Source organism: Podarcis muralis, chromosome 3, assembly GCF_964188315.1.
Source record: "Podarcis muralis chromosome 3, rPodMur119.hap1.1, whole genome shotgun sequence".
NCBI lineage: Eukaryota > Metazoa > Chordata > Lepidosauria > Squamata > Lacertidae > Podarcis > Podarcis muralis.
In genome coordinates, this window is record NC_135657.1 from 110445217 (window position 1) to 110465862 (window position 20646).

Sequence of the window (20646 nt, forward strand, 5' to 3'; positions counted from 1 at the left end):
TGCCTTCCTTCGATTGCCGAAGGAAAGAACTCTGTGCTGCTGGATGGGTGCTCGGATTTGACAGCTTGGACTCCCAACTCCCATTATTAGCTCCAAGCGGCACAGTCCATGGCCTGGTGAAAGTTGTGGCTCAGCAATATCTGGTGGGGTCATGTTGGGTTAGGGCATTTTTATTAATGGCCCATTTGGTTAAGGTTAGAGAAAAGAAGAAGAAGAAGAAGAAGAGGAGGAGGAGGAGGAGGAGGAGGAGTTTGGATTTGATATCCCGCCTTTCACTCCCTTTAAGGAGTCTCAAAGCGGCTAACATTCTCCTTTCCCTTCCTCCCCCACAACAAACACTCTGTGAGGTGAGTGGGGCTGAGAGACTTCAGAGAAGTGTGACTGGCCCAAGGTCACCCAGCAGCTGCATGTGGAGGAGTGGAGACGCGAACCCGGTTCCCCAGATTACGAGACTACTGCTCTTAACCACTACACCACACTGGCTTGGGGTACAATGACAAGCACCCTGAGACATTGTAGTGGCTGTTGCCCATTCAGCTTCTTACAGCTTACCAGCCTGAGTGTTGGGGCAGGCAGAAATCTTAAGGTATGTGCAAGCGGAGGATCCAGGAGGAGGACCCAGCAATTTATGAGGTTTTGTGCCACCCATGTGAGAGCTGGACCATAAAGAAGGCTGATCGCCGAAGAATTGATGCTTTTGAATTATGGTGTTGGAGGAGACTCTTGAGAGTCCCATGGACTGCAAGAAGATCACACCTATTACCAAATTTATGCACAACAATACATATAAACAAGTCAATCCCTGTGCCGTCCTATATTTCTGCTACATAATGTTGTTACTTATATGAATACATACATATTTTATAGATATGTGCATTGTTGTATGTACCTGCTTATGTGCTCATTGCGTTCGAAAATGGAGTAAACTGTATATGAAAGCAATAATTCATAACATACAATAATTCTTCATATTTTTAGTGGAAGGGGGAGGGTTTGCTTCTAGCTGAGATTAAGGGGAAAGACAGGAATGGGAGGGCGGTAATTATGTGGCTAAACTTGACATCAAGATTTTCAGAAAATCCATTCCCAGCTTTTTATATGCCTCAAATCATCTCCAAAGTGATTAGTTCTGGTTGTCCCTTGCTGGGCTCTCTAGATGATTTTAACATTTGGAAACCAGCAGATTCCTCATTATGAAATGTGTGGAGAAACAGAGTGATGCTCTCACACACGAATCCATGAACTGCTATTTGCACTTGGGAAAAATCAGTTGTATCAAACGTGCTTGCATTGTGTACCAGGAAAGGGCAATGATGTTGTGCCTTCTTTGCCTGATGGACTCAGAGATTCATCCGGATATGTAACAGATAATAAGTGATAAGGGGGAAATTAATCTACATGTGGATACAACACAAAGATGGTTAAGGGGTGACCCAGAGAGCCCAAGTCTTTTGTGGCAAGCCCCAGATCTCCAGCTTCTTCCTCACTTTTTTAAAAAATGGAAACTTAGCTTATAGGGCAGCTGGTGTACTGCAAAATAAAGTCCTGGTTGAGACCCCAATAAATTTCAACCAGGCATCTGTGCATACTGGGTTGAATTCAACTACGGTAAGTTTTAGGTGTAGACCCACTGAAATTAATGAACGTGACTGAGTCAGGTCCATAAAATTTCAATGGGTCTACTCTGAGTAACACTTACTTATTTTCCCCCCTGTACCTTGTCTTGTGGTTTTCAGGAAAAGAACTATATAAAAATAAATAAATCAAAAATTAGCATATGCAGATTTTACGGCCCTGTGTCCCTTTATGTACGTAGCAAAAGGTAAGCTGTTTAATATGTGAGAAAAATAACATTGGGAAGATGGTTTCTATAGTCAGGTGGTTTTATCTTTTATTATGCAAATTTCTTTGTCATTTTGGTGTCTTTTCAGTTGGCTTGCAGCAAGCTACTTGAGTGGGAAAGCAAATGTGTTGTGGTACATCTTTGGCACAAAATACACGTTCGAAATTGGATTACTTAAGTAAAGCTGGACAAAAGCCATGGGAAAAGGTTCCAAACAAGAGGAAGAGGAAGAGGAAGAGGAAGAGGAAGAGGAAGAAGAAGAAGAAGAAGAAGAAGAAGAAGAAGAAGAAGAAGTTTGGATCCAAGAGAACCACAAGTGGAAGAGAAAGAGCTGCTTGCTTTTTTCCACAAATGCTTGTGCAAGAGTTCACACAGTGTCATCATCCGAACGGACTGTGGCATTTCTCAGGATACTGCCTCCGCCCTGGGTTACACAAGCTCTTGCTCAAGTGGAAAGACACCTTTGGATTTCTCCCCATGGGGGCAGCTGGCCCCCTAAACAAAATAAAAAAATACCGTAAATAGACTTAACTAAAAGTAGAAGCAATCAGAATATTTGAAATTGAAATGCTCTCTGAGGTCACTTGAATGATGCGTTGGAGATTTTTTTCTGAATGACTGGAGATTTTGACAGATTTCCTGAGTGCTTGGGGTCCAAAGACAGTAATTTAAAACATTTCATTCCAACTCTGCTAGACAGAGCCAGACAGAGGATGGTGGTGGGTGGGTAGCTGTCCTCCCCACCCTAACATAAATCCTAGCTATACCCATGTTTCTCCCCAGTGTTCTTGCATGGTGCTAAACTGCCCTCCTGTAAGCAGAAGGCATTTTGTACTTGGAGAAGAAAACCTTTGTATCCACTCCAGTGTTTTACAGTAATACATGTATGCACGCGCACACACACACACACACACACACACACACACACACATCCATTGATAATGGCCCAGATCCAAAGAGCTTCATGAGGCACATGGAGCAGTCTGGGCATGCCCAGTGGGGATTCCCCCTCACCACCACCTTTGAACAGCATTCCCCTCCCCCACACCATACCCAAACCGCTCTGGAAGCCTCCTTGCTCTCAAAAGAGATTTGTGCATGGCATGGTGGGTGGGGCTCTAAACAAGCTCTAAGCCCCCGTGGGCACATGGAATTAATTGAATGGGTCCTTGGATCCTCGCCCCTTTTGCTTTTAATCAAAACTCCTTTCAAATTGTCATCCAGCTCCTGCAGCCGTTCTGCAACAGAAAGGGATATTTCAGAATACAGTTGCTCCCGCTATTACTCTCGCCAATGTTTGCATCAGGGCTGCGAGTCCTGGAAGACCCGCTCCCTGCCTTGCAGGCCTTTCCCCACCTGGCCCTAACTGACTCCAGCTACAAAAACCTGAGGCTGCTGAACAGACTCTTGGGCTGGGGTATTGTTTTTTTTTGGGGGGGGGGAGGATTGTTGGGGCACGGCGGGGTGTTGTTGTTGCGAATGCTGCTTTTTTTGTATCTTTATTTTAGATTCCGTTGTGATTTATGTGGAAATGGTTCAGTTTCGTTTTGTATCTTTGCTGCTTAATTTATTGCTGATGGCTGCTTTTGTTATGGTGTAGTTGTGTATTTTTTTTCAGGTTGAGCATGGTTTGAACTGTGGAAAGGTAGCATTCAAATAAAATGACGCATGCATGTATATACGTATGTATGTATGCATGCACGCATGTGTAAGTTAATGATGGGTTGAAACTACTTTCTTATGTGATTTTGCACGTGGAGCAAATCATTTGCCAAATCATTCTGCAGCTTTCCTAGTTCACTGTCAGTTCTTTGTGCATCCCACTCAGTACTTTGATATATCACAAACTGGGTTCACCTACACCCCTGACTCTCTTGCACCACACTAAAGAGAGGTGGTATTCAGCTGGGTCTTTCTCAGAGTAGACCCATCAAAATTAATGAACATGACTAAGGCCCATTAATTTAAGCGAAACTTACTTGAATACCGACTGACTTTCCACATCGTATTTAGCTTGGCCCTAAGGGCAGCAGGAAAACTGGGGAGAAAGCAATAGTAAGCACTGTATCGTTCCACCATTCTTTTAGGGAACTTTCTAATGAACAACAAATGAAGTCTCGTTTGATGAGGAAATGGTCAAACCCACTAGTATATACTACATTCCGGGTTGGCGGAAGGTGGAATTTGCCGTTCCTGCTGCAGATTTCCTGGAACTGGCAGAAAGTGTGGGGTCATGGCGGTGTATGTAATAATGCAAGAAGAGGCCCCGAGGCAAAGGAGCTCCATCGCTGCTCTTGTTCTTGCTTGGGAATAGAGGACACTTGGCCCCTTGCCTGCCTGAGCTTCAGGTGCTCTGAGCTGTCAAGATTACTCTATCTTATTCTCAGTGTCTCCATCTATAACATGGGAATGATACTTGCCTGTCTCCGATGGGTGTGGGGTTGAGACATTTTATTAATGTGCAAAGCGCTTGGAAAGCTTCACATCAAAGGTGCTATTCAAATGCAAAGCATTAGTATTCTGTTAGCAGTAAGGAGTTTTTCATATTAGCTCTGGAGAAAATTGCACAGTGTTGTTGAATCAAGCCTGGAAAAAGAAAAACGGCCAGGCTGCAAGTTTCATAACAGGAAGGTTGATCACCAGAGAAAAGCCAGGGGAGTTTGCAAACCAGGACTTCGACTCAGACGGGTGACAGAGTAAGCCTTTAGGTTTTCCAGACTTGGGTTTCTAGCTGTTGTTGGACTACAACTCCCATCATCCCTAACTAGGAGGACCAGTGATCAGGGATGGTGGGACTTGTAGCCCCAAAACAGTTGGAGACGCAAGTTTGAGAATCACTGCTCTAGAGTGTGAACTAGCTGGGTATTGTTGCTTTTCAGTGTGAAGGCGCTGCTGTTATTTTTAAGTTCTGTTATATGACTCATATTTCTAAGGCTGCAATTCTATGCTCTTTCCTTCAGACAACACCTTCAGGAGCAAATAACAACTGGGGTGTGTACATGTGAATGTTCGATGGAAAACTGGTGCAGGGTCTCAGTCCAGAACAGAACCCCTTCAGATGCCTTTCCTTCGAAATAAAAGTGACACCACCACTTTTTGTGAACGTGTGGTTAACATAATGTGTAGCTAGGGCCTTCCCTGAGAGCAAAACCCATTCAACTTAATGGGGCTCCCACAAAAACCAGGACAGGACTGGGATTGCATTGCATGAGCTGAACCTCTTAAACTGAAAGGTAAAAGCCAGGACACCATCAGAATGAACAGTCTTGTAACATGAGAGAGATGAATTCACAGTAAAAGGAAGAAGAAGTCTGGGCTGGATCTCAGTGAACCATCCTTCGAATTCTCAAATACATCCCTATTATTTGTATTACACCAAAACATTCAGAAGTTTTCAAAAACTGAGCATGGCACCCTTTACTGTTTGAAATTTTAAGTCTTAGTTGTTGGTTTCCTGGACTGTTTGGTAACATAAGATTAAGTACAGTGGTGCCTCGGGTTAAGAACTTAATTCGTTCTGGAGCTCCGTTCTTAACCTGAAACTGTTCTTAACCTGAGGTACCACTTTAGCTAATGGGGCCTCCTGCCGCCGCGCCGCTGCCGTGCGATTTCTGTTCTCATCCTGAAGCAAAGTTCTTAACCCCACCCGAGGTACTATTTCTGAGTTAGCGGAGTCTGTAACCTGAAGTGTCTGTAACCTGAAGCGTCTGTAACCTGAGGTACCACTGTATTATAATGATTTGATGCTACCATATTCACTTGGGTTGCATGCCGTTTGCTTTCTTTTTAATTTAGATTTTTAAATAAAACTCTTGAAGCATGTACATGATAAAACACCGTTGCATTATCACCATCATGTCAAAAAGAGCCACCCAACAATAGGCAATTAACAAAACGAACAAATAATCCCAGAGTCCCCAATTTCCAGTATGTTTAGTACTACAGTGGTACCTTGTGTTATAGACTCTTCCGGTTACAGACCCTGCTAACCCAGAAATAGTACCTCGGGTTAAGAACTTTACCTCAGGATGAGAACAGAAATCGTGTGGCAGCGGGAGGCCCCATTAGCTAAAGTGGTACCTCAGGTTAAGAACAGTTTCAGGTTAAGAACGGACCTCCAGAACAAATTAAGTTCTTAACCTGAGGTACCGCTGTATGAGAAAAGGCCAGAACTATGTAGTCAGCATGATATTCATGAAGTATTGCCATGTCTTTGTGAAGAATGAGTTGAGTCTATGGATTTCTTCAGAGAGCGCCTTATCGTTCTAAATTTCAACATGCATTTAATCCTGGAGAATGACAACTGTGGCTTCCCCAGTAATCATCTGAACAAGTATTAAATTAGGATAAGTACTTGTCTTCTCTGGTGAAACTACCAGCCTGCAGGCAGTTCACTGGGTGGGAGGTAATAAGATTCAGTGGGAAACCAGGTACTAGATTTCCGAAATGATACCAGACAACAGAGCCAGTGTGGTATAGTGGTTATAGAGTGTCAGACTAGGACCTGGGAGACCAGGGTTTGGATTCCACTCAGTCATGGAGCTCACCGGGTGACCATGGACCAGTCACTGCCTCTCAGGCTAACCTACCTCACAGGCTTGTTGTGAGGAGAACCAGCTATGCCACCTTGAGCTCCTTGGAGGGGTGGGTAGGAATGCAATCAATAAAATAGCAATAAGCATTCATACATTCATGCATGTGCAGGAGAGAGAGTGTATGCATGCGCTGCTCAGATTCCTGTTCTGGAAACGGGGGTGGCATTACTCTGTGATCAGGCCCCCTCTCTCTTTTGTGGCTTCTCCTGTTTTGATATTTTATTTCAGTGTTTCCCAAACTTGAGTCTCCAGCTGTTTTTGGACTACGATTCCCATCATCTCTGACCACTGGTCTTGCTAGCTACGGATAATGGGAGTTGTAGTCATAAAACAGCTGGAGACTCAAGTTTGGGAAACACTGATATATATTGCATGAGGCAGACATACAGAAAGTGATTGGTGTGTCAGCTGAGCAGGTACCACAGGGAAGTGTGTGAGCTTCTACCATAAATGCTGATTAAGCAGCCCAATTCACTTGTGGTTTGTTAAAGCTCTTAAGATTCACTCTGTGAAGCTCAAGCATGATATGCTATTCACCATATTTCCTTAAGGCTAAGAAGGAGATGGCACTAAGACTTCAGTTTCTGCCTCTCCGTGCAAATGAGGTTAGGCGTCTCGCTGATAAAAAATGGGCACCATTCCATTGCAGCCCATGGAGCTGTGCCCGCTTTCTGATAAGGATCTAGCCCACAGTCTCGTCTGTTATGAAAGACTGAAGGCTGTAAAACGGTTGTGTAATGATTTAATGTGTCGAGCTTGCTTTGTGTGGTTTGTTGTTGCAGATTCCATGTTGGGATTCCTAGCTGCGCAGCGAGTGAGTTTGAGGAGCAGGTAATCCAGGCATGGCTTAGCAAATCACCGCGGCATTTTCTGAGTCTCGGTTTTGGTGTGTGGCTGGGACAGATGGAGAAAAAATGTTCTGCAAGGTCTGGGAATTTTGCCCGCTCACCTCTCCTTTCCGCAGACTTTTCCTTGCAGTGATAGTTGAGTTCTTTCGTCACCGTTTGAAATGATGGAATGGGTGGCTTGTGAACCATCTCCAGACCCCCCTCCCCCGGTAATTTGCAATACCTTTGTGGCCATCAGGAGTGCAATGAACAAAGAGCCTACCATTTCTAGTGATCATAAAGGATTCCATCACAATCTTCCATTGCATTTCCATACAATGTTTTGGCAGCTGAATTGTATCTAAACCCCTCTAAGGTAAAGGGTAAAGGGACCCCTGACCATTAGGTCCAGTCATGACTGACTCTGGGGTTGTGCGTTCATCTCGCTCTATAGGCCGAGGGAGCCGGCGTTTGTCCACAGACAGCTTCCGAGTCATGTGGCCAGCATGACTAAGCCGCTTCTGGCGAACTAGAGCAGCACACAGAAACGCTGTTTACCTTCCCGCCGGAGCGGTACCTATTTATCTACTTGCACTTTGACATGCTTTCGAACTGCTAGGTTGGCAGGAGCAGGGACCAAGCAACGGGAGCTCAACCCATCAAGGGGATTCGAACCACCGACCTTCTGATCGGCAAGTCCTAGGCTCTGTGGTTTAACCCACAGCGCCACCCACGTCCCTCTAAACCCCTCTACCCCCCCAAAAAACACACACACCAAAGAACAGTTAGGGAGCAAGAACTGGTCCATTAAACAAGCTGTAGCCACCATCTGGCTGGGGCTGTTAGGAGTTGTAGTCCAAAACACTTAGAGGGCACTTGGTTGGCGAAGGCTGCATTAGACCATCTAAATTTGATCCATTATAGTTGTGAAGGAGTAGTGTAGTCTAGGTTTGTTTTTTCTGGTGCCAAATAAGACCCTGCGCAGCACGATGGGGGAAGCTGTGGCCTTCAGGGTAGGGGGAGGCATGGTACCTCAGAGAGAAGAAACACCATGGCTCATCTGCAGCAGCACAACCGGACGCCTTCACCTGCCCCAGGTGCAATGAAACATGTCTCTCCCATATTGGTCTCTACAGCCAAAGCAAGCTCTGTAACCTTCCAACAGTTTGCCTTCACCCCCAAAGGTGCATCACTCCATTGTCTCCCAAGACAGACAGATACGAACAACAACAAATTGACATATAATAATAATAATAATAATAATAATAATAATAATAATAATAATAATTTATTTATACCCCACCCATCTGGCTGGGTCTCCCCAGCCACCCTGGGTGGCTTCCAACAAAGTATTAAAATACAGTGGTCTGTTAAATAGGGCTGCTTTCAGATGTCTTCTAAAAGTCTGGTTGATCTTGGAATCGCCAGTCTATATTTTATATCGCCCCTTTATCTAAACTAGGATCAGCATATGCCTCAAAAATTTCACTCATTCCTGCAAATGTATTTTCTTGCCTGCTAATAGGACAGTTTCTTTCACCGTAGTGGCCTGTCTTTTCTCAAGTTATGGCATTATCTTCACCGTGGCTTTCATCTCCTTTATAACAGTGTTCTTCAACCTTGGGTCCCCAGATTATGTTGGACTACAATTCCCATCACGCCCAGCCAGCTTTGTCAACAATCAAGAGTGATGGGAGTTGTAGTCAAACAGCATCTGGGGACCCATAGTTGAATAACTCTGCTTTATATGTGAGGACGGGAGAATTCTGAATTGGCCTTAGAACATTGTTGAGGGGTTTGGTTGGCTGGGTCATGAAGATGTGGTTGTGGGCTATGTCCCTTGCAAATCCATAATCTTTAAGTATCTGGTGAAGAAGTGTTGGCTTGAGTGAGGGCCGGTGTGGAAACAAATTACAGGTGAAACTTGAAGCTTCACTTTCTCACAGGAGGAAGACACTAGTCCTTTTCAGGCATTCCTTCCACACACAGAGTTGCATTCCCTCCTACAAGAACTTAGCCTATCTCCTGGCCCTAGCCCCAACATCAGCATTTCCAGTGAAGGATGCAAAGCCGCAGCCATGTGCAATACAGATTCCCAATTATATGGAGCAGCTAAATACAACCATATATTCATAGGGCCTCTTTTGCAAATATCCTACTGAATGCATTGTTGATGTTGAGGGTTGGGCAAACAGAGCGTGCCAACTGCAGGGATGTTCCTACTCCATGTATTTAGCTCAAAAAAGGAAGGAATTCCAGAATGGAATTAGTATGTATAGAGGTTCTGAGCTTTTTGTGCTAATACCTCAGAATCCTAGGTATTTTTCTAATCTTCTGTCTCATTGTTATCTCTTTCTAGATCTCAATCTAGTAGAAATGTACTTTAGAAATCTGAGTTGCAGAAGAAGTCAGAGTTCACAGAATCATCTCCAATGAAGGAGAGTCCACCACCTTCCGAGGCAGTCCTTTCCACTGTTGAATAGATCTTAGTGTCAGAACATTCTTCCTAATATTTAGTCAAAATCTCCTTTATTGTCATTTGAATCCATTGGCTTGGGTCTGGAGCAGCAGAAAACAAGCTTGCCCAACTCCTGCCCACCTAGCAGTTCGAAAGCACGTCAAGTGCAAGTAGATAAATAGGTACTGCTCCGGCAGGAAGGTAAACGGATGTTCTGTGCACTGCTCTGGTTCACCAGAAGCGGCTTAGTCGTGCTGGCCACATGACCCAGAAGCTGTTTGCGGACAAACACCGGCTCCCTCGGCCTATAGAGCGAGATGAGCGCCGCAACCCCAGTGTTGTCCACGACTGGACCTAATGGTCGGGGTACCTTTACCTTTACTATCATATCACTTCTCCAGGCTTCTCTTCTCCAGGCTAAACATACGCAACTCCCTTAACTTGGTCGCCAAGGTCAGCCAAGGAATTACAAAGCTTGGTGACATCTCTCAGTGACCAGTTGTTCCAGCCCAAAGCCTACACAACAGATTCTGATGACATTTTTGCGGTGTTGCGCTAGCTTTGCGAGGTATCTGGCTGAATGTTGATGTAAAGACGACAACAGAACTTCAACTTCTGTATTTTAGCTTGCCTATAAGAACACCATGAAATTTGTTCCCGAACACCACAAACAAACTTGTAACTTTTTGCTCACATAACACAAACCAACCAACCTTTGGAGCACCATTTCATGAAATTAACAGATTTCACTAAACAACTGGTCAAGGCATCATACAGGTATTTGAGTTTCAGAGTGGAAAGCACATACTGCCCTGAAGTTTTTTGGTGTGTTTTTTTTAAAAAAAGCACAGTTCTAACCAAGGTTAATGATGCTGGTAATAAGAACCTACCATTAGTGCCTTGTGAATCAGACCTCATGGTATTTAAAATAGTTAATACCACGGCATAATTTATAGGTTACTAAATTTGGTCTTCAAGAACTACCACAATCCTGAAGTGTATTCTGAATTACAAATCTCTGCACAGCTGAAGTTAGAAGCTATTTGGATGGCTTTGGGAGATATATTTGCCTGCAACGTTGCTCAAGAATATTGTTGCAGGGAGCGCATTGAATTGCCCCCTCCCTGGCATCCTTTCCTTAAAGCACAGATTTTCAAAGGATGGGACCACCCAGTCAGAGACAGCAAATTTTGTGGCATAGTCGCCCCCAAGGCTCATCAGGCAGGGAGGCCTTGCACTGCATCACTCCATACATGGGCAGTGACATCATCATGAGGCAGGCACACTGGAATTCCCCTGAGGGAAGGAAGAATCAGATGCACAAATACAGGATGGATGACATCTGGCTGGTTAGCAGTACATGTGAAAGTATTTTGGAGTTTTAGGAGATAACAAGCTAAATATGAGTCAGCATTGGTTGTGGCTACGAAGGCTAACGTGACTCTGGGTTGCATCAACAGTAATAATAATAATAATTTATTATTTATCCCCACCCATCTGGCTGGGTTTCCCCAGCCACTCTGGGCGGCTTCCAACCGAATATTAAAATACAGTGGTCTGTTAAACATTAAAAGCTTCCCTAAACAGGGCTGCCTTCAGATGTCTTCTAAAAGTCTGGTAGTTGTTCTTCTCTTTGACATCTGGTGGGAGGGCGTTCCACAGGGCGGGTGCCACTAGCGAGAAGGCCCTCTGCCTGGTTCCCTGTAACTTGGCTTCTCGCAGTGAGGGAACCGCCAGAAGGCCCTCAGTGCTGGACCTCAGTCTCCGGGCAGAACGAAGGGGTTGGAGACGCTCCTTCGGGTATACTGGACTGAGGCCGTTTAGGGCTTTAAAGGTCAGCACCAACACTTTGAATTGTGCTCAGAAACGTCCAGTTTATATGAAGTAACGGCACCTCATTGTTCTGTTGCGGCGAGACCTCGTCTGGAATACTGTATACAATTCTGGTTTAAGGAATATATCTACAGCAGTGGGGAGGGAGGATATAGACCTACCCCTCCATCTCCTATCACCCAAGGAAAGTGGCCCACAGTTCAAATTGGTTGAAACTGGGAAAACTAGATTGAACAGTCACTGTTGAAATTTACCTCCAAATGGGCCAGCTGAGAGGGAAGTTAAACATTGCCCACACATTTGAATGAAGTATGGAATGCTTTCTGTCTTGAGGTTTGCAAACAAGCAATTGCTGCCACTGAGATCATTACTAAAAAGTAAAGGTCTTCCCTCAAACTTTTTTTTCTTTTTTTAAAAAAATCATTACAAAATCTTCCAGGTTTAGATCATTAAAAAAAAGAGAGCAAATAGTTCAGCTCACTCATTAATCCATCACTAGTTTGTCCATTATATAGGTCCTGTATGATTTATGGAATTGCCTTGATTCAGGTGACTGCATACGGTATATTGAGGAAGGAATGTTCCCTTTGCACACAAAGAAATGAGCTAATTTGCAAAAACTCGCACATGTATGAATTTAAGGACAATTCACAACCTCCATCATGGTCTACTCTACATAATTCCCTGCATTCCAATTATACAGGGATGCACATGAGCAAATGTGTTTGGGTGGAGCTCTGGGAAAGGGTGGGCTCAAACTGGGAGCAGTGTGGCTTCTTACTCACAGACAAAAATACCTAACATCAAGAAAACTAGTGCTAATACGCCCAGGAACCTCACCAAAATGCTGGGTGCACCTCCACAGGCACATACCTCCACATGTGGTGGGAGTGCCCCAAAATCCAACTATTCTGGACAACAACCATACAAGAAATAAATAAAATAATCAAGCAAGTATTAGAAATCACCCCAGAATTGACCTTACTAAACATCTTCCAAGACAATAATGCCCACTTACACCACAAAGAACTCATAACCCATCTACTTTCAGCAGCCAGAAACATCATAGCTAGACACTGGAGAGACCTGACAGGAGTAAGCATGGACCAATGCTACCAAATAGTATGGGAAACAGCCTTATTAGAAAAATTAACCAATAAACTGAAACTGACATGGGGACAAATAGAAGAAGACACCTTCACCCCTGTATGGCTCCCCTTTATCACACAGCCCAACAAGACGACAAGAACCCACCAACAGCATACAAATCAATATGGCTAACCTGATCCAAAACACCCACCCACCTCACTCACACATGAAAACAAAGACCACCACAGCCAACCACAAATGAAAAACCACACCCTAGGCCAACCCCAACCTCTCTCACCACCAAAGGAACACAAGCAAACAACAAAGAACCTGCACAAGCAACGCTGACACCAAACCCTACATATAATAACTAAAATCGTAACACCATCGCCTGACCCCACCCCCACCCATCTTTCCCCCCCCACCTCTTTCCCCTTTTCTTCCTAATGTCTCAACAAATGAAAATGATTTGTAAAAATGTTACATGGGGGGGGGGGGAATATGAGAGAGTCATTGCAAACACTTTTGTAAAACAAGAAAATCTTTAATAAAATAAAAAATAAATAATGCACGTTTGTACTTCCAGTATAGTCCACTTTCAGAATGGGGTGTTGTTTGTGTGTTGCCATAGCATTCCAGACAAGCAGCGGGGAAATGACTGCCCTTTCCCCTCCCTTTTCCATATATCCCTGTGCATCAAAACGGAGTGAGTGAAAACTGGGAAGTTCACTGTCTTACACGTACACATCAAAGCGGATAAATTGTTTGTATCCTGGTTTAGAACAAGCTGCTTAGTTTCACAAGATGGCTTCGTAAACGACAGGTTTTGCCTGTGTCTTGTTGATCATTATTCTGTGTATATTTGGTTTGCCTTATAGTGTTGTGGTGCTTTTCCGTGGATAGTCATTGATCACAGGCACTTGCTGGTTGTATGTGCGATGCGGCCAAGACCTTTGGGCACGTGTTGCTTATGAATATGCTGCATCCCTGTTCGGTATGATATGAGGAGGGGAAAGCTTACAGAAGGCATGTTGCATTGTTTGCATGGTGGATAATGGGAGATTAAACTTGACACAGGTGGGGCCATAATTCTTTCAGCCTATGGTACTTTCTATACGTTCGCTGTCTGCAAAGCTGCACTAGAGTCATAAACTCAATAAATGCCATAATTCTTCTCCATAACATTTTGTAATCCAGAAAAATTGTTCGTTTCGCCTACTGATTTATTCCTGGGTTCTATAAACGTTTTATGGAGCTTGACAATGGAAAGGGATGCTGCTTCCAGATAATGTGAGAAATACTTAGAGCTGCCTGGAAGAAGTAAATAAATTCCGCAGAGATTGATCTACCTGCATTTCAAGGCACGTTTTGTCACCACCCCCTCTATTGCTTGCAAAAATAGCTCCCAACATCCCTGTGTGGTATGTGGAACTGCTTTCCAAGGTGGTCCCGAAATGTATCCAAAATGCAGCCGCCCATCCCTTTATTGCATGAATATCCTACATCTTCTCATTGCATTTATGCAGTGTGGCATAAATGGGTCTCTCCCCTTCCCTGTTTTATCGTCACAACAACCCTTCGAAGAAGGTTAGACTGGAAGGCTGTGGGACTGGCCCAAGGTCAGTGGCTGAAGGGGAATTCGAATCCTGATCCAACATTCTCTCCCCACCCCTTTTCCTCTCTCCCCCCCCCCCATCTCCTTTCCTTTTTCCTTTTTTCTTTTTTCTTTCCCATAATGGCTTATGTTCCATGCCATGTACTTTGATATTTTTTGTAGTTTTTTAGCTTATTTTTTATATATATATTAAAAAAAAATATGAAAAGTTTTTATTGTTAAAATAATTCAGCATTAATACACACATATTGCGAATATACAAATATACATTTCATACAATCCTTAAAAATGTTCAAACATACCTACACTCAGTCCCACAGATAATTCCTTCTCCCATCGCCATCCACCACCCCTCACCCCACCTTTGTGTTAGACTTCCAATCTACTCAATGGCAATTTCTTTCCACTTCTATTACTTTCTTTCACACACCTTTAACCTAATTTCATGCTTCTGTTTCTATTACACATTGTTATTCATCTTATTTAGTATTCCAGTATTTGAAATGGAACTTGCTTTTTCTAATAGGAGTTCTGATTTTTCAATATGGTTTTGCAAGTATCCTTTAAACACCTTCCAGTCCCTGTCTATCTTCTCTTTTGAGATCCTTCCAATTTCTCCCATTGTTTTGGATATATTGTAGTACTCCAATAATTTGGCAAGCCACTCTATTTTTGTCGGTATAATACCAACATTCTTAACTACTACACCACATTGGCTTGTGTGAGCCAACTAAGGTCATATAATACCTATTCTGAATTTTGTCATGGGTTCCCAGGTTTAAGATGCTGGCTTTAAAGGCCAATCTTGCGCTGAGTTTATTCTCTCCCTGATGAAATCCCCAGGCATTCAGATCTGCCGTTGAAGGCCCCTGCTCCAAAGAAGACTGATTGCTCCAGAAAACCTTGTGTGCCACCTTGAGCTCATTGGAGAAAAGTTGGTATATATAAATGCAATAATAAACAAACACAAACAAACAAACTAGCTAGCCTGTGAGTCCTGTGAACACTCCACTTCCAGGCATGTGTTCCATTATTGAATTTCCCATTAAACAGGAGTTGATGCTTAAATAAACTAGAGCAATGCAGCTCAGATTGCCCTTCTTCCTGACTGGGAGGACCCGCCTATTTCTATTCCAGTTTAAGAGCTCTTAGAGGAATGGCTTGTGAGGGAGGAATAGAAACATTGCTTCCTTTCAAACTATCCAACCCAAACCCTTTGCAGCCACCTGTCTGATTGTAACTAATTCGAATATAGAATGCATCTAAATCGGTTAAAGTGTACCAAATCCTGGGCTTATTAGCAGATACCAGAATTTCCCAATCATGCGCTGTTTGCTCCTCCAACTGTGGTTCCTTGTGATTTTACATAAGCAGGGACAGCACGGCAATACACAACATTTTCACTTTAATAGAACATCTTGCTGCACTGATGTTGGTCAGTGCAGTGCCCCTCAGCCACCTCATCTGCTATAAAGTCCTGAATTGCCTCCCTCTGTCTGTGCAATTAATTAAAGCTTTTTCTATATGTATGGAGCTCTCTTTTTGGGTTGGAGCCCCCATTCTCAGACAGGTCTGTTTTGAAATGTTGCTCTAAAGCAACATGGTTTTGCAAATGGAGGGAACCCACAAAGGCGACATCAGATCTGCTAGGTTCAGAGTCAGCATCATTCTTCTGAGCTTCAGTTTGCTGCAGGAGAGCAATGCAACAGGCAGCTGTTCCCTCTGCAACCTGCCTGGCCCCTGTGAGAACCAGATTATTGGTTGAGGTGGGCCTTTACTGTAACTCAACATGGCTCTAAATCAACAGGACTGCTTTTTTTTGTCAGTGTTTGCCATTTCCCCCCTTCTGTCCTTGTCCACAAGGCAAGTTTATCACAGGAGCATTTTTTAATTTTTATTTTTAAAAGCTGCCTGGGTTCTACGCTCCTCCTCCTCCCTATCCATGCTGTCCTCCTGCCTATGAGTTGCTGCTGGTCTCCTGCCAGCAACAAGGTGTGTCTAGTCTGGCTCTCAGCCTTTGAGTTCCTGCTCCCAGGCTGCCTGCCGCCTGGCCTTCCCGCCAGTCGGTGCCCCGAGGTGATACATGCCTCCCACTGCTTGCTGTGTCTCACACACAGCGCCTCCTAGGAGTCCTCAGATAGTCTCTGCCGAACTGGAGGTTCAAACGGTGTCTCCCACTGACTCACCAGGTTACTGTAGATACACAAAGCTACACGCCAGCCTTTCTCAACCTTGCATTTGTAGATGTAGTTGGACTACGACTCCGATCATCTGCAGCCTGCAAAGGTAGCAGTCAGGGATGATGGGAGTGGTAGTCCAACGACATCTGCAAACACAAGGTTGAGAAAGGCTGGTCTGGACACACACACACATATCTCTAGCTAGCTATCTACACTGAACTGCACACCTTTACGTTTGTCAAATGTGGGCATGTGTTTTAATTTGGTTTTTAGCTTATCCTTTTAGGCCCTTCCCCTTTTACCTCTGACCCTGTGTTAAGTGGCAAGGTCTAAAGAATGCTTTCCTGAAGCCACTTAAAACCCTTATTTTTTTGTATTTTAATGTACTGTACTGTTGGTGTGGGGAATGCTCCCCCTGCCCCTTATAGTTATACTACAACTCCCATAAACCCTAGCAAGCATAGACAATGGCTAGGGGTGATGGGAGTTGAAGTTTTATCAAGATCTAGAGGTCCAAACAGTTTCCAACACCTCACTTAGTGGGATAAAAGCAGCTGTCTACACCTCCAGGACTTCCTTCCAGTTTAATTTTGAGGACTGCCTTGGGATGGCAGAGGGGATGCAATGTTCTGAAGCCAGTGTTTGCCACACTGTTGCTGTCCTGCATTCAAGATTGTCTTGTCATCATGTGCCAAAAAGTGGAATTACAGCAGAAGGCTGTGGGTGCTCAGCTGAGCCAGCCCAATGTGTTTTGCTGCCTGAGGTAGAGGACAGGATGGTGCCTTCTCCCCATTCCACAGAAGGCTGGGGAAGGAAAAACATCACTGGCTGCTGCACCTGAGACAGCAGACCCATTTATGGGGCCCCAGGAGAAGCTGTGTGGCAGCAGAGGGGGCTCAGGAGTTAAAACTGGGGTTCCCAGAGTTCCCTTCAAAGAGGTATTGATTGTTAGACCACTCTGAGAATCGTAGCTCTGGATAGGAAATAGGAGGTCTCCTAACAGCTCTTAGCACCCTTAACAAACCACAGTTCCCAGGTTTCTTCCTAAAGAGGTATAATGCCTGAGGAGTCGCTTGGTTGGCGTTGTGGGCTGCAGATTTTGAAAGAATTGGCCTTTAGTACCAATTGCCGTTGCTTCTGCTGCTGGTTCCCTGTACCTATGCTGTAGGTAAAGGAGCAAATTTGCGTGGTTTAGTAGTGGTGGCAGCCACCCAGTTTGAAGAGGGGTGGGTAGGTAACGGAGCCTCCTTGTAAAGGAAATTGGTTTCTCATTATTCCTCTCAGATCCGGACACCTTTTAAACTTTGGGTGGTCTCTGCACACAGTGAGCTAAAACCTAGATGCTAATCTTGCTGCTGATGGTTGCCTGTGCCTTCAAACGTTTAGAAAGCTGAATGGACTTTGAAGTTCCTCCGTCTCGCATGTGAACATTTATCAAAGCATCTTTCAAAGAGTAAATGAGTTATGTTTCGGAGAGTCAAGTGTGAGCTCCTGCATGCCAAAAAATTATTAGTGTTCCCAAGCTTCCAGCAGCGCTCGCCTGTGTAGAGCAAAGCTCGAATTGTCCTGTTGACAGATGAGTATTTCCTCTGACAATTTATTATTAGGTGGGTTTCTGTTCCTATTATTTCAGAGGCATTAGCATTCAACTTTCTTTCCTGATTCCTCCCAAAGAGCTGGCAGGAAAAAGCCTGTGTCTCCCCTCTTTGACAACTGGCCAATATCTAACATTTTGTCTATCTGCATTTGTATTCTGGCACAAAGAGAAATTTACCTTGAAGAGCCACCAGACCCCTTCTTAAGAGGAGGAGAAAGATAGACACTCAAATATTTAACAAATTTTCCACCATAATAATAAGCTTAAACCAGTAACAGCGTTCATACCTCGGCCCCTGACTATCTCCTTCCCGTGCAAGTGTGGATTTGAATAGCTTGGATTGGGAGGGGGAGTTCTTTCTTCATATTGTACATAATGTCCCAGTTCACATGGCATACTAAACCAATCCTTGGCTTATCAAGACTTGCATGGGATCCCAGAGGGTAATTCACAGCAACGTTCCTCCTCCCTGGCCCTTTCCTCTGCTGCCCCATGGTTAGCTAAGCCAGGGTTTGGCATAGTGTGTCACCCAAACAAAGACTCACGGTTAAGCTCTTTCTGACTGGGAGCTGTAGACAAGTTTGTGTACAGTGCAAACCAGTTCAACATATAGTACAGTGGTACCTCGGGTTACAGACGCTTCAGGTTACAGACTCTGCTAACCCAGAAATAGTACCTCGGGTTAAGAACTTTGCTTCAGGATGAGAACAGAAATCGCCACGGTGGCGTGGCGGCAACGGGAGGCCCCAATAGCTAAAGTGGTTAAGAGCAGGTTAAGAGCAGTTTCAGGTTAAGAACAGACCTCCAGAACGAATTAAGTTCTTAACCCGAGGTACCACTGTACCGATTGATTCTTAATAAAATAATACCTGGCCTCTGAGCTCATGTGGCTTCCGTTGCTGTGTACCTTTCTATCTTTTCTGTAAGAGCCCACCCTGAAACTTGACATTGACCAGAATCCTGTGGGGTGGAGAGGAGGCAGTCTCTGTGCTGGAGTTTTCAGAGACCTATTGCTTCTCCCCACACAAAGGCTTCTTACTGGGCAAAACTAGACATGATGGGAAGACACAGCCAGGGTCATCTTATCCGCCCACCCACCTCCCTTTCCCAGAGCTGCCGACCTTTTTTAGGGAAGACAGCACTGCCGGTGACACGCCCAGCTTTGTGGGGCTGGAGGAGGCGGGCAGCAGCTGGAGGACAGCTCCTCCGGCGGGGAAGAGGCAGAGGCTGGATGCGGCAGCTCCCAGCACAGCTGGCCTCTTTGTGCCATGGTGGCCATGGCAGATGGCGGCTCTGGGCGCAGCGCTTCTTTGGTGCGGCATGGCGGAGGCGGGTGAGGGTGGCAAACTGATGCCAAGAGGCGCCACGTCCAGCCTCCGCCTGTTCCCTGGCACCCTCCAGAACTTGGTGCCCTGGTGCCCTGCGCCACTAGCCTCTATGGGTAAGACGCCCCTGGGCGCAGCAGCTCCTCTCGTCTATCTGTCTCCCCTTGGTATTCAAACAGTGCTCTGCCATGCTTTGTCAAAGGTATATCTAGGGGAGCGCAACCAGTTTGGTCACACTGGGTGCAGAGGTTGGTCACACTGGGTGCAGAGGTTCTGGGGTGCCACAGCAGGTGCTGCAATTATGACGTCCAATGGTGCCAGTTGCTGGCATCGCACATGGTGCCCCTGAAATATGAGATGTCAAGGTCCTCTGCTGGCTTTGTACATGGACAAGGCAGGCCAAGAATATGTTGCCGCCGCCACCATCAAAGCACAGCCTTCTCTTACACCATCAGTTGTTGTTGATGATGTTGTTTTATTGTATCCCTCCTTCATCACAAGTTCTTCTCAAGTGAGCCAGTGTGGTGTAGTGGTTAAGAGCGGTAGACTCCTAATCTGGTGAACCGGGTTCGTGTCTCCGCTCCTCCACATGCAGCTGCTGGGTGACCTTGGGCTAGTCACACTTTTTTGAAGTCTCTCAGCCCCACTCACCTCACAGAGTGTTTGTTGTGGGGGAGGAAGGGAAAGGAGAATGTTAGCCGCATTGAGACTCCTTCGGGTAGTGAAGAAGAAGAAGAAGAAGAAGAAGAAGAAGAAGAAGAAGAAGAAGAAGAAGGGGAGGAGGAGTTTGGATTTGATATCCCGCTTTATCACTACCCGATAGTGGGATAAAGCGGGATATCAAATCCAAACTCTTCTTCTTCTCCTCCTCCTCCTCCTCCTCCCCCCCCCCCCATGGTGCCTAACATGCAACTGCTCACCTTTCTGGGCTGAGATTCAACTAACCCGTGCCTTCTAGCAGAACAGGGCTTCCCCAACTCTGTGCAGCCCTCATGCCACCCCCAGATCTTCTCTGGAGGATCAGGAGAACCCCCAGAACAGAGCATGGGAAGGCGAGTGAAGGGAGATTGTTCCATCAAGCTGAAATGCTTGCACTCATCAAACAGTTTCCTTGGTGCTGCACTAAGTTGAATTCCACCCATTGATTCTTTCCTCTGTCTCTCAGAGGTAGCTTGGCAGGCCTAAGAAGTACTGGATAGGTGCTGTTGATAGTAGTAGCAAAGAGTCAGGAACCTAGGGATCTGCTTTATGCCATTGGTCCATCTAGCTCATTGTTGTCTACAC